The sequence below is a fragment of the Dipodomys merriami genome, unplaced genomic scaffold (genome assembly GCF_024711535.1).
Source record: "Dipodomys merriami isolate MVZ:Mamm:240054 unplaced genomic scaffold, mDipMer1.0.p SCAF_3, whole genome shotgun sequence".
In the NCBI taxonomy this organism is placed as follows: domain Eukaryota; kingdom Metazoa; phylum Chordata; class Mammalia; order Rodentia; family Heteromyidae; genus Dipodomys; species Dipodomys merriami.
In genome coordinates this window covers 90,383,751-90,397,226 of record NW_027204492.1, presented here as the reverse complement: position 1 = coordinate 90,397,226, position 13,476 = coordinate 90,383,751, and positions in this window count along the sequence as shown.

Genomic DNA, 13,476 nt, shown 5'->3' with positions numbered 1-13,476 from the left:
TACAGCAAGTTCTGACCAAAATATAAAAATGAAACACTCTTTCTATGGCAAATTTAAGTCCTGTCTTTCCTGTATCATGAGTAAATTAGTGTATTTCTTCACCTTTCTTCAGGATGGTTCTGCATAGCTACAAATCTGACTCGATTGCTGATTACAAACTCCATAAATATCCCTGCTGATATGATTTGTCTTTTTCACCTAAAATAGGATGTTAGATCCATATATTTTCACTATGTCTTTATGTGTAATAAGTGCAGACCATAATATTTTACATTGTACTAGTTATATTCAACTTGACCAATTGTTTGCTTCTATGTCTGCTAAGAAAAAGTGTATGACAAATGAGGTCTCTTACAAATGATAAACATCACTGGTGCCAATTGTGTGAAGAAAGATGGGACCTGGTGAACAGGAAAACAGGAAGATTACCTCTAGTTGGTGTGTGTGTGTGTGTGAGAGAGAGAGAGAGAGAGAGAGAGAGAGAGAGAGAGAGAGAGAGAGAGAGAGAGAGAGAGAGAGAGAGAGAGAGAGAGAGAGAGAGAGAGAGAGAGAGAGAGAGAAAGAGAGGTGTATACACCAGTCTGGGTGCTGCCCCTTAGCTTTTTCACTCAAAGTGGGTGCTCTACCACTTGAGCCACAGCTCAACTTTTAGCTTTTTGCTGGTTAATTAGAGATAAGGATTTCATGGACTTTTCCTGTCAGGGCTTTATCTATGATCCTATGTTTATCTATGATCTACGTTTATCTATGATCCTCAGATCTCAGCCTCCCGAATTACTAGGCTTACAGGCATGAGCCATTGGAGCCCAGTTTTCCTGCTTTTGCAAGCTGTTGGGGCTTTGTGAGGACACCTCAGAGCAGAAGGAGAAGTATGGAAGCAAATTGTCTAAGCAGGAGAAGCACAGATTAAGCTGAATAAGCCTCACTGGATAAACAATGTATTCACTGTGTATTTCCTTTTGCTCTCTGTTAATCTGAATAAAATCTTGGAAAATAGAACCCCGAGTCACCATGCCTAGGCTGGGATCCTGGTTTGGCACATCCTAAAAGGGTAAACTTGAATAGATTACTAATTAATTTTTGCCTCAGTTTCTTAATAATCATATATCTACTTCACAGGATTCTGTGAGCATTAAAGACATACTGTTTTCCAGGCACCTTTCTAAATGCTTGATACTAAATGTCTCACCTTAATCCTAAATGTAATTCACAGTGTTTTAGGAATTCTCATAAGTTCAGTCTACAAAGAGTCAGTCACACCTCCTTAGATTGGCACTTTGGCAATAAAAATTAGTGACACCTCAATAGGAAAGTAGCTGAATATTAGAGGTAAATGCTCATGCCACAAACTCCATCTTTTCCTTTTTAGGTACAGATTCTCTCTGCATTTCTGAACTTAGAGGTACAGGGTTTTGATTACATCAGGAAGGCATTGAATTTCTTTATAAACCCTTGAGTGATTTCGTATCAAGTGCTGTTATATGTAAGGCACTATACATTCAACCCTTAAAATATTTGGGCTCGTGCGTGTAATCCTACCTACCCACAAAGCTGAGATCTGAGGATCAAGGTTCAAAGCCAACCTGGGCAGAAAAAGCATGTAAGATTCTTATCTCTAACAATCAAAAAGCTAGAAGTGGGACTATGGATCAAGTGGTAGAATGCCAGCCTTGAGCAAACAAAAAGCTAAGGAACAGCACTCAGTTCTTAGGTTTGAGCCCTACTTGTACTGGTGCCTGGTACACATACAAAATTAATGATCATGTTCATTAAATAGTATTGTAAGTGACTATGGCAAGAACCATGTTTTATCCTGTCTATTTTGCACAATACTACACTCTTTAAAAGGAGAATAAGATATTTTTGAAAGTTTAAAGCATCATTGACATAGAAATTGACACATGTATGAGAATTTTGTTTATGTACATTATTTATACTGACATTTGAGAAATATATGTGCCTGTGACTGATTCTTTAAGGATGTCAATAATCTGTTTGGTGGACAAATGTCAAGTTTCTGCTAGATTTCCTTGCTCTGGAATCCTTCCCACTCCCATCCCTGTACCCTGCCACATGGCTGCCACCTGATCCTTAGATCAATTCCAACATGAGACTGAAAGTAGATGAGTTGCTTCCATGCTAAAATTCAACCACCACCAACTCCTGCAGTATTCCTGTGATTCAAGAGCTTTCATTCTCTGCCTTCTCTCCCCAGTGTAGAGAGAGAGGATTCTTTACTAGCTTTGCTCCTCTTACTTATGCCTCTTACACTCTTTTGAACTTGAACTAGGCAGGGTAATCAAAACCAGAAGCCTCTGGCTCGGGATTCATAATGGCCAACTAGCCTGACCTAAAAGAACCATCAAGAACAGGTGACTCTCTGCTTACTGAACCACTTTTTCACTCTCCCACAGCCTTTTGCAATACTCCAACATATAGCCATTATGACCAGACATGTGCAGAAAACAGAGACTATTACAGCCCTTCAATAACATACTTGCCATCAGGTTTGAATCTGTACTACAAATTCCATACCCTTCCTAGAGCAATCAGTTCAATGAGCAATCCACCATGATCTTTGCAAATGCCAACATAAGACAGTATACATGACTTTTTCCTTTGTGTCAGGAGAAATCTGTTGCTTTGGGAAAGAGTAAAACAAAGTAAACCTTTCTCATGTACCAACTCCTCCCCCCACTTCCTCAGAGAGTATCAGTTCTGAAGTATATTTCCACCATTTCTCAGAGGAATCTCTGGTGGGGTTGAAGTGCCAGTTTCTAACAAATGTTGCACCTAAGTAATGCACTCATATTGTGTGCTTCTATAAACTGACACTGAAACAAACTATTTGTATCCAAGTCTTTGCCCCAGGATCTGTTTAAAAGAATTCGAACAAGATGCCTCTCAATCGTGTGCAATCTCAATTATCTTGTTGCCTTTTAGTCAACAATCCCAACAATTGGGACTCTGAATACAAAGATTTTAGCATAGTACAAATAGATCCACTTTCTGGATGGCTGGTAATACTGATTTCTATGCACACTGCTCTAGAAGGGATTTTCATTTTAAATTGTCAAATTGAGCTCTTATTTCCATCTTTAGCAAGAAATACATTTACTGAATGAGTACCAAAAGATGACATAATTAATAAGAATGTGGGGAAACTGGGCTCAGCCTATTAATAACAAAAAGTGTGCTGGAAATCAGAACCATAGCAATTCAGGGTGCTTTTCTCTGAAATTTGCATGCCTTCATTTTATTGACATCTTGCTCATATTGGAGAGTTTCTATCAGCAAATAAAACGTTTTTAACACAAAATAAAGCATGTAATATATTCTATGAATTATTTATAGAATATGCAGCATGAATTCAGGAGGAGCTAGTATTATGTACAATTCAAGTGAATGCAGCAACCAAAGGACAATAGCAAACAGAGGTCAAGGTTCAGTGTACTTGAGACTGGCTCTTGTTATTTGATGAGCTTGAGGTTAGGGTGTGGCAATAATAAAACCAACATTCTAGGCTCCAGAGGAAGAGATTCATCAACTACACTGTAAGTGCAGTGGTATAACACTCACACACACACACACATACACACACACAGCCCAACACACACACACATACACACACACATACACTCTCTCTCTCTCTCTCTCTCACACACACACACACACACAAACATGTGCATATGCATCTCATATTGAAGGAGAGCTCTGGACCTTCTAAGTAACAATGCAAGTAGCAGAGATACATTAATCTTTCTCTTACATCATCCCTATAGTCACAAAATGACTACATAAGATTTTCTTCGTACATTTCTTTGTTGGTCTAACAGATGTCTATTAGACCTTGAAAGGAAAAGAGCTCTGCAGTAGCCCAGAGGAAAAAAAGAATCAACCTTTCAAAGCTCAGAATGATCTCTGCCCTTTCTCTCCAGTCCTTTCAGATCTCAGAGCCTAATTTTTCATGCTTTTGCTCTCCTCAGTCTCTCTCAGGATACTTGCCTTTCCAGCTTCTCTCTCAGAATATTTGTGTTTCTGATTACTTTCTCCAGGCATAGAAGCTTCTATTTTCCCCAAGTTGAATTTAATTTCATTTCCTGCCCTGACTTTAACCTTTCCAAGTCCAAAAAAATGATTTCTCTGTTTTGCTGGTCAAGGCAATACCTTCCAATTTAGTAGCTTCTGTGCATTTAATTATCTTTCTGTTTACATGGCAAGATATCACTTCAATTCAATAAGCTGCTGTTTGTCAGTCCCTTTTGTTAACGTTTTCTCCCTGCCCTTTTCATTCATTTTAGTCTATAACAGCATTTAATTAATTTTTCAAGGACTATTTCCCAGTGCAGTATCCATACCATGATTAGCAAGGTGCTAGATTGTGATGGCATTTATCAAAGTTACATATTCACAACAAATTCTACTACACTTTGACAGTTTGGTACATCATTGATTGATAATAAGATTGCTTATGCAAAACCTTGGCATTTTAGAACAATAAATGGGAAATCTTGGTACAAGAAGATAACAACACACTGTGCAAGTTAAACCACAATATTTAATTGGTATAATTTCAATAAGAATGTGATATAAAACACCATTCCCAAATCTTATACAGGAATAAAATTAAACAGCAACAAAAATAAGAAGAAAAGGTAGAGAAAGTTAAGTGAACATGTGAATCTCTATACACCCTACTGGTTTTCAGGATTTAGTGGCTTTTGAAAACTCTTCTTTTAGACAGGCACTGTAGCTATAAATGTAGAAAAAAATCCCAAAGTGGTTATACCAATTTATATTTTTACTTGTAGTATCTTATTTATATGTTTTTTTTTAATTATTCTCCTTATTGTTCCTAACATTCTACCCTGTTCTTTAGTGGATCTAATAACAATCATAAAATATCAACTGGATGTTTTCTCTGTGTATCTAATTCTCTTCTACTGCTTGAGGGAATGTTGAGTCTCCTCTTTAGATCACAAAGTGACATGTGACAACACCTCTTATGCAATAGATTCAGGGAAATGTGTTCAATCAATGAGCTCAGAAAAACCAGGGAGATTTATCACTGTAGATGTCAACTGCAAATGTTTATTAAAATGTATGGACAAATCCAATGAAAACCCTTAGGAAAAATTATTTCAATAAACTTGTGTGTGTGTGTGTGTGTGTGTGTGTGTGTGTGTGTGTGTGTGTGTGTGTGTGTGTGTGTGTGTGTTAATAGCCAGTCATTTGTAGGGAAGCAGACTTTAGTAAGAGTTAGCTTCTCTAACTCTTATAAAAAATATGACTAACTTAATGTTTGTCATAATTAATAAATAATCCTCTTACAAATCCTTTTTAAAACCTGGTGTGTTTAGTTTTTGCTGCATCCAATATTTTATCTCTTACATAATGTTAAACATAAGTAGTAGATATGATCTGATTATTTGTGAGATTCATCAGAAAAACAAGCAAGAAACTCTCCGCAGTTCATTACATCTAATTAGTTCATCTACTCAAACACTCAAAAGGGCTGTTATGGGCACAAAAAGAAGGCTTGGAAGAAAGCAAAAGAAGATGAGAGAAAAAGAGGTGATTATTTGATGAGAAGAAAATTTGCTTATGACAATGCTATGGGCAATATTTTCCTGTCAACCTTTCCATCCCTGCCATTTCAAAAATAATTCCCTGAGGCATCCATAATTAAGCTAAAAGGAATAATTTTATTTCTAATATTTTCTTCTGTAGCAATTATGGAATACAACACATTTTTTTAACATTTTCCAAAAGATTTAGTTAATTTTTCTGTGTATTTTTCTATAAGTCTAGGTTAAATTAAGCTAAATTATGCTTTTTCAATAATTCAACAACAAAGGCATTTTTGTAGAATTTTAATCTCAGAGGACAGACCTGGGATCCATACTTTCTAGTGATAAACAATATACAGTGCCTTTTCAAAATTAGTGGGCTCTGGTAGTGTATGTCTATCATCATAACTAGTTACTCAGGAGGCTGAGATCTGAGTATAACAGTTCAAATCTAGCCAGAGCAGAAAAATCCAAGAGACTTAATACTTGATCTCCAATTAACCAGCAGTAAAACTGAACTGGAGACATGGCTATAATGGTAGAATGCCAGCTGTGAGTGAAAAAGTCAAATAAGAGTTTATGGCTCTGAGTTCAAGCCTTGGCATCAGCATGAATGAAGGAATGGATGAATGAATATATACACACATACATAATACATGCATATATGTATGCCTGTATATACATACATACATACATGCAAGTAAAATGAATTAATAAGACTGGAGATTGTAAGGTCTGCTCCTGGATGGCAAGCAGACTCCTCCCTCCTCTCAGCAAAGTCTCCGCCCAGTACCTGTGTTACCTAGGCAACTGGCACACCTGAAAGAGGTCACATCTGCATCTGCTGAGGTCACATCTGGATCTGATGTGGCCACAACTCTTCCCCGCCCCCCTACACTAGATAAGGCCTAGCCCAGGGCTAGACTCTCACCTTCCCAGGTCTCTTTCCAGCTGTGTGGAGTGCCAACATGGCCTGGTACCAGCCGAATGATGAATAAACCTACCCCTTACCTGAATACCACATGCGTGGTGTGTGCATGGTTCTTACTTGGCAACCTCTCTTTAAAAATTTAACAGAGATGTAACTTAGTAAGAGAGTACTTACCTTGCATACACAATGTCTTTGGTTCCATCACCAGCATCCAAAAAAAAGAGAAGGAAGAGGACAAAGAAGAAAAAGAAAGAGTAGGAGGAGCAAGAGGAGAACATGAGAGAGTAAGAGAGAGAACTGGGCATAGTGGCCAGAAACAAACAACTGAAACAGAACTATTTCTTACTCTCATTTTAAATTCAATCTTCCTGGTAATTTACTAGCTGTACAATATTTACAAATCCTACATGTAGGATTTGACAATAAGCAAAAACAATGATGAAAAGCTAAGATTCACTTAGATTTATCATCAGTGCCCCCAAAACAGAAATTGCATTTTCATATTTGAGAACTTCTTAAGAACTACTTTAGAATCGATGCTCTTTCTTCATGCTGTTATAAAGATAGGGGTATTTTTCACTGGTTTTTACTAAATCTAGACTGAACCAAGACTTTCTGGGTATCAGATACACTGATGTGTCAGAAAAAACAACCGAATTCTGAGAGTAGTTAATGAACCATCGCTCTAAGACATAGGTGATTAGTCAGGCACCGGTGGCTCACACCTGTAATCCTAGCTACTCAGGAGGCTGAGATATGAGGATCACAGTTTGAAGCCAGCCCAGGCAGAAAAGTCTCAGTGGGACTCTTATCGCCAATTAACCACTCAAAAACTGGAAGTGGTATTGTGGCTCAAGTGGTAGAGCACTAGCCTTGAGAACAAAAAGGCTCAAGGACAGTGCCCAGGCCCTAAGTTCAAGCCCCACAACTATCAAAAAAAGAAACAAAAGGAATGTCTGAGTGTATTTCCTAAAAGTGTAATTTTATAGGCAATTTCTAAATATGTGAAAAACTTTGGCTAGTCAAATAGATTCATTAGATCATTTAATTTTTCTTTCAACTTCAAGGTATCTAACCTAAATATATTTTGTTATCATTATCAGCTCCAAAAGGTATGAAGAACCTAAGTTCAGACCCTAGGAAAGGAACAAACTGAGGCCTGGAATTTACTGACACTTCCAAAGTGAGTAAGAATAGGGCCAAACTTGAAGGGCAGGATCTCCCTATAGAGAAAAACTCCAGGATAGTCATTAAAAGGAGATTTGTCCAGAAATTCTTATTTTGTGATTGATATCAAGGACCCTAAGAGGAAAGCTTCACCAACCTTCACTTGTGTCTGGTGAAAAAGTCATATATATGCACACGTGTGTGTATGTGTGTGTGTGTGTGTGTGTGTGTGTGTGTGTGTGTGCATTTATTTATTTATTTAAATCATTCAATGTATTTACTTGTAGATTTATAAGTACATTCTAGTTACCACAAATGAAGGAAGCCATGAAGCCTATGTTTCTTTGGTTCTCGCTTATTTTGCTTAGTATAATTTTTCCCCTCTTTCCATATCCTTACTAATGGTACAATGTCATTCTTTCTGATGGATGAGTAGAATTCCATTGTGTGGATATATACCACATTTTCTTGATGCATTTATCCACTGAGGGACATCTAGGTTGATCTCTCTTATGTGTTGTATACCCATGCTGGTTCATACAAGCCAGAAAATACATCACTTATGCCTGGTGGGAATGGGGAGGGGCAGGATTAGTGACAAAAAAATCTAATCATTCCCACTATTTGTACTCCCTGGACTCATTTTGTCTGCCTCCAGTTCCAAGCTTTTGCACTTCAAGTTTAACTGGCTATGTCTCATCACTATGCCAAATGATCCCTTTCCATCTTTCTTCCATCTATATTGTGGTTTGAGGTTATAAAGTTCCTTATTGAATGTAGAATCTGTGTTTCTACTTCATTTAGTTATATTTAGATAATTTTCAAGAGAAGAGGGTAGATGTTACCTTACTTTGTCATGTTACAGTCACAGGTCCTTTTTTCCCTTTTTTGTTGGTGATGGGGCTTGAACTCTGGGCCTGGGGGCTGTCCCTCAGCTTTTCAGCTCACGGCGAGCACTCTACCACTTGAGCCACAGGGCCACTTCTGGTTTTCTGAGTGGTTTATTAGAGATAAGAGTGTCTCAGACTTTCCTGCCCTGGCTGGCTTTGAACCATGATCCTCAGATTGCAGCCTTCTGAATAGCTAGGATTACAGGCATGAGCCACCAGTGCTTGGCGCCACAGGTCCTTTCTAATTTTATAGATTCATGAAAAAATAGACCATAGAAAATGAAAATACTTTCCTTCTGTTAGTCTTATTGGCATCATAGTTAAGAGTAGAAATAAGTCATTTAATTATTAATCACTTGAAGTTATCAGCACACTATACTAAAATAGGCCTCATATTGTAGCACTTACTGAAGTATTGCTTTCTTTTTTGATTAAACATACAGTACACATTCATCCAATTTAACCACTCTTGGCAAAGTCACAAATAAACTCCATGTTGCCAAATCAAATAGTCAATTATTAATATTCATCTATTCCACTCACCAGCAATATTTACATTATTACTTATTCCTTTTATCCTGAAACATCTTCATTCATTTGGCTTCCAGAGCATAGTTCTTCATTTTGCTTCTATCTCATTGTTAGTTCTACCCAGGGAAAAATAGCCCCTTCTCTTTGTTTCCTATCCTAAGAGAAACTGCACATAGACCTTTGTTCTCTCTGTGTGCAAAACTGCATGTGGCCCTCCCTAGAAGTATCTGCTTAGCAGCTGTAATCCAGGTAACTGGATACTGTGCACCTTCAGGGTCAGTGGGAGGCCACCCAGGCTCTGTGGTCACTTCCTCATCTGCTCCACCTTCCTTATACAATCTCCGCCATTAGTCAGGCTGCTACATGCTATACCCTACTCTAGAGGGCAGCTGGTGATTTGGCTCTCCCAATAAACTTTTCTGCCTAAACCATGTGACATCCCCTTTGGCAAACTTTACACTCATTACTTCCTCATTTTCAATCCTTTGATTCTTCCTCACCCTAGAGTATTCCAATATTTTCAGATCACTGTTCTGCTCCATGTGCTATCATTCTTTAAGTTATCTTGAAACCAAAGTTTGTGGCTCAGGCTTGAACTTCTGAGATTCCACATGTCAAGTTCTGCCACTCACTATTATATACCAAATAAAAAATATAATTAAGGGCAGAAAAAGAATATTTATTTCATAGTATGGTTGGCTATCTTCTGGTACATACATGAGCTATAGATTTTATAGACAAAAAGTAGTAGCAGGGAAAGAGAGTTATGCAAAATTGTTAAGCTAAAGCAGTAAAAGATTGACCATTATGTTTGTCTGGGGTTGAGGGAAGTTCCAGAAAAGTAGTTATTTCATCATCATTTGAGGGGAGTGGATAATGCATTGGGAACTATTGCCTAGTCATTTTTGCCTGGTGGTGGTTTGTCCTCAGTTTTTGGCTGTTCTCTTCCTTTGGGTAAGTTTTGCCTATTGTCACAAGATGATTTATTAAAAATATATAACATATATGTGCATTATCAGTCTGAGAATCAGTTTAACTTGTATTACAAGATGCTTATTGCTAAATCTTGTCCTTTCTAGAGCCCAGGGTATCACAAAGTTACGAGAGAGAGAGTCAGATCAGAGGACACAGGTACAAAGTGCAGGGCTGGGGGGGGCTAAGCCTTTTTCCTGCTTTTAGGTAATTTGTGGGCATGAGTAAGTAATCAGTGCTCTTCAGCAAAAGCAGATTACAATTTGATTTGTCCTATTACCTTAAATGGGACCATGTTAGTTTTATATATCAATTTGATTGGATATGGAGATTACCAGAAATCAAATGAATCTATTGTTTCTGGATGTGTCAGTGAGAATGCTTCTGTTTAACAGTTGAACTGAATCAGTAGACTCAGTGAAGCAGATGTGCCTTCCTGAAAGTGGGTGGGCATGATTCAACCACTGAGAGCACACATGGTACAGGTAGAGAAAGAATGAATTTGCTTCTGTTCCTTTAGCTCATGCTTCAGTTGGAACATGTTTTCTTAATCTTCTCCTGCCCTTGGACTAGGATTCACATCATCAGCTCCCTGGTTCTTGGGTTTTTATACTTATACTGAATTATGCCATTAGTTTTCCTGGGTCTTCAACTTACATACTGCAGATCATAGACTTTTAAACCTCCATGGTTGTGTGAGTCAATTTCTCATAAGTACATTGCATGAATGTGTGTGCTTGCACATGAATAAACACACACACACACACACACACACACACACACACACATACACACATACCACAGAAGGAAATTTCCTACCTATCTTCTTAAGGCTCACAAGTAAAAACTGAGAAGGATTAAATAGAATAAATGGCATATAGATTTATTTATTAGCATATAAAAGAGAAAATAATAGCCTGTGGAAAAGTCACAGGAAGTATGGCTACCCCCGGCCCACTCAAATTCAGAAGTTTATATAAACCTTTTCCTTGGAGAAGAGGATGGCGAATGTGGACAATTTTGAGGGGCTGTAAAAGATTAATAGGAAGAAGAAATTGTTCCAGAGACAAAAAAATAGCTTATGAAATTATTCTTATTAGAATATAAGTGACCCAATAAACAGCCATTCTCTCATACTAGAAATTAGTGCAGATGTGATCCAGGTGTGCATCCTTCTTCCTTTTTGATGTAGATGAAATTTCCAGGTACAAATGGAAAAGAATTCCCTTTTTGTAATATAGATTTAAGGCTGATAAAGGAACTCTAACCAGAACCTCAATCTGTCCTGGTAAGCAGAAGCAAGAAGTTCATACTGTTTAGAGAAGAAATGAGGAACATTCAGCCTGCAGACCATGTAAGTCTTGTGAAAGCATTTGGTCTGGCCCTATTAAAGCAAACCCAGTTGGAACTTGAACTTTAATAAATCTATGATCTTTTATCATAGCAACATAAATTTATATTAAGTGAATTAGTAATGTTAATTTTGAGGGACAAGCTAGGAATGTCCATTACAGATAGCAGGAAACATATGAGTACATGATGGGACAGATACCATACACTTCTCATTTACTTCCTGAGACCCATTTGTGTGTATTGCAATGACTCAGAGAAAAGGCAGTGCCAAACAGACTGAGAGTATGTACATACACACTGCAAGAATGTTAACACACTGAGGGGAAACTACTGTGATCTGGTAATGATGAGTGATGTGATGGGAAGATCCTTGGTGATGTTGAGGACTCACAATAATGCTGTTGACTTGTCAACATAAATAATAACTCCAATTCTATCTTTAGTCATATATCTATGACAAGCAGCACTCATAGAAACTGAGTATCAAATGAGAATTAAAGAATTTATCATATACAGGAGTTCCGGGAAAATGGCGGAGGAGAAGCTGGAATCTGAACAAGCTCTCGCATAGAAAGCAGTTATAGAGTTCCAGTGAACAGTCCTAAGCCAGAGAATCACACCAAGTGTGCCATCACAGGACAGAGAGTTAGACAAGAGAGGGGAAGCCAAAGCAAAAAGAAACATGTGAGCGCCTGCCAGCAGCTGCCGCTGCGGCGGCAGGGTCGCTGCGGCGACCACCGCCACGGGGTCATACCTGAGACACAGAGAGTCGGGGACGAAGGAGCCAGACGCAGCGGACGAGCGGATTCTACTCAACACCAACAAGAACCGACAAGGAGCGAACATCTTCATCCTGCTGTTTGCAGACCAGAGACGACCCAGGATCCAAGACTCGGCATGAGTACAAGCCCGACATCCTCACTCCTCAGGGAGCAGAGGAGGGAAGGCCACCCCTGCCCCCCCAGCACCGGTGATCTCCATCTTGGATACCGACAAAGCTCGGAGGAGCTGCTAGCTCCAGCTCAGGCCTTGGAATAAAACCAGTCATTTAGCAGGCCACAAGAACTTAACGGTGAAGTGACCTGCCAGACTCAGCTCCATCCAGGGAAAAGTCACCCAGCTCAGGCACCAGCCATTGGAGTGCCTTGCCTCACTGGGTAACCAGAGCCAGAGGCTGCCCCTCCCTCTAGCAGCCACCACAATCAATTGAAAAACAGAAACCCTGAGAATGGCTCCAGGCTGGGCGCTGTGAGCTTTATCACAAAATAGCCCCAGGGAAAAGCTACTGTTTGTTGAAAGGCCTCCACTCTACCCAGAACCTAGCCTCACCACCACATCCCCCTCTTTTGTGATTCTCAAAGCAGATACCCCTCCCAGAAAACTAAACTGGGAGGGGGATCTCAAAATCTTGGGTAAAGCAGAGCATTTTTCTGCCTCTTCCAACCACCCGACTTAAGAAACCAATCAAGCCACAGGACCTCAAGCTGACCAGAGACTCCAACAAGAGACTGGTTATAGACAAAAGGGAGATACAGGATTCTTCCCACTCCTCCCCCCCCAAAAAAAAAAATCAAAAGACTTTTTTTTTCTTTTTTTTCTTTTTTTTTTCTTTTTTTTTCTTCTTCTTCTACTTTTCTTTTTTTTTTGCTTGTTTTTTGTTTTTTGTTACCTTATATATATATATATATGTATATATATATATACATATAAATTTTTTCCCTTCTAAAACTTTTATTAATCTTTAATTTTTGCCTCTTCTGAAAAAAAATCGTTTTCCAGTAACTTTTTTTTTTTTCCACATCTTATAATTTTTATTTTAGGAATACGTGAATGAGCGTTTTCCTTTCTTTTCTTGTCTTCTTTCTCTTTTTCTTTCTTTCTTAATTATCTTTTTGTTTTTTATCTAGCTCTACTGAACTTCTGATCTTTTCTTCTCTCGTTCCCATCCTTAAAGTTTTTCACATCTCCTCTATGTCCCTCCCCTTCTCTGAACATATTCACATTCCTCTCTAAATAGACGGTCTTTTAACCTCTATAATAACATTAATTTTTACGTTTCTAT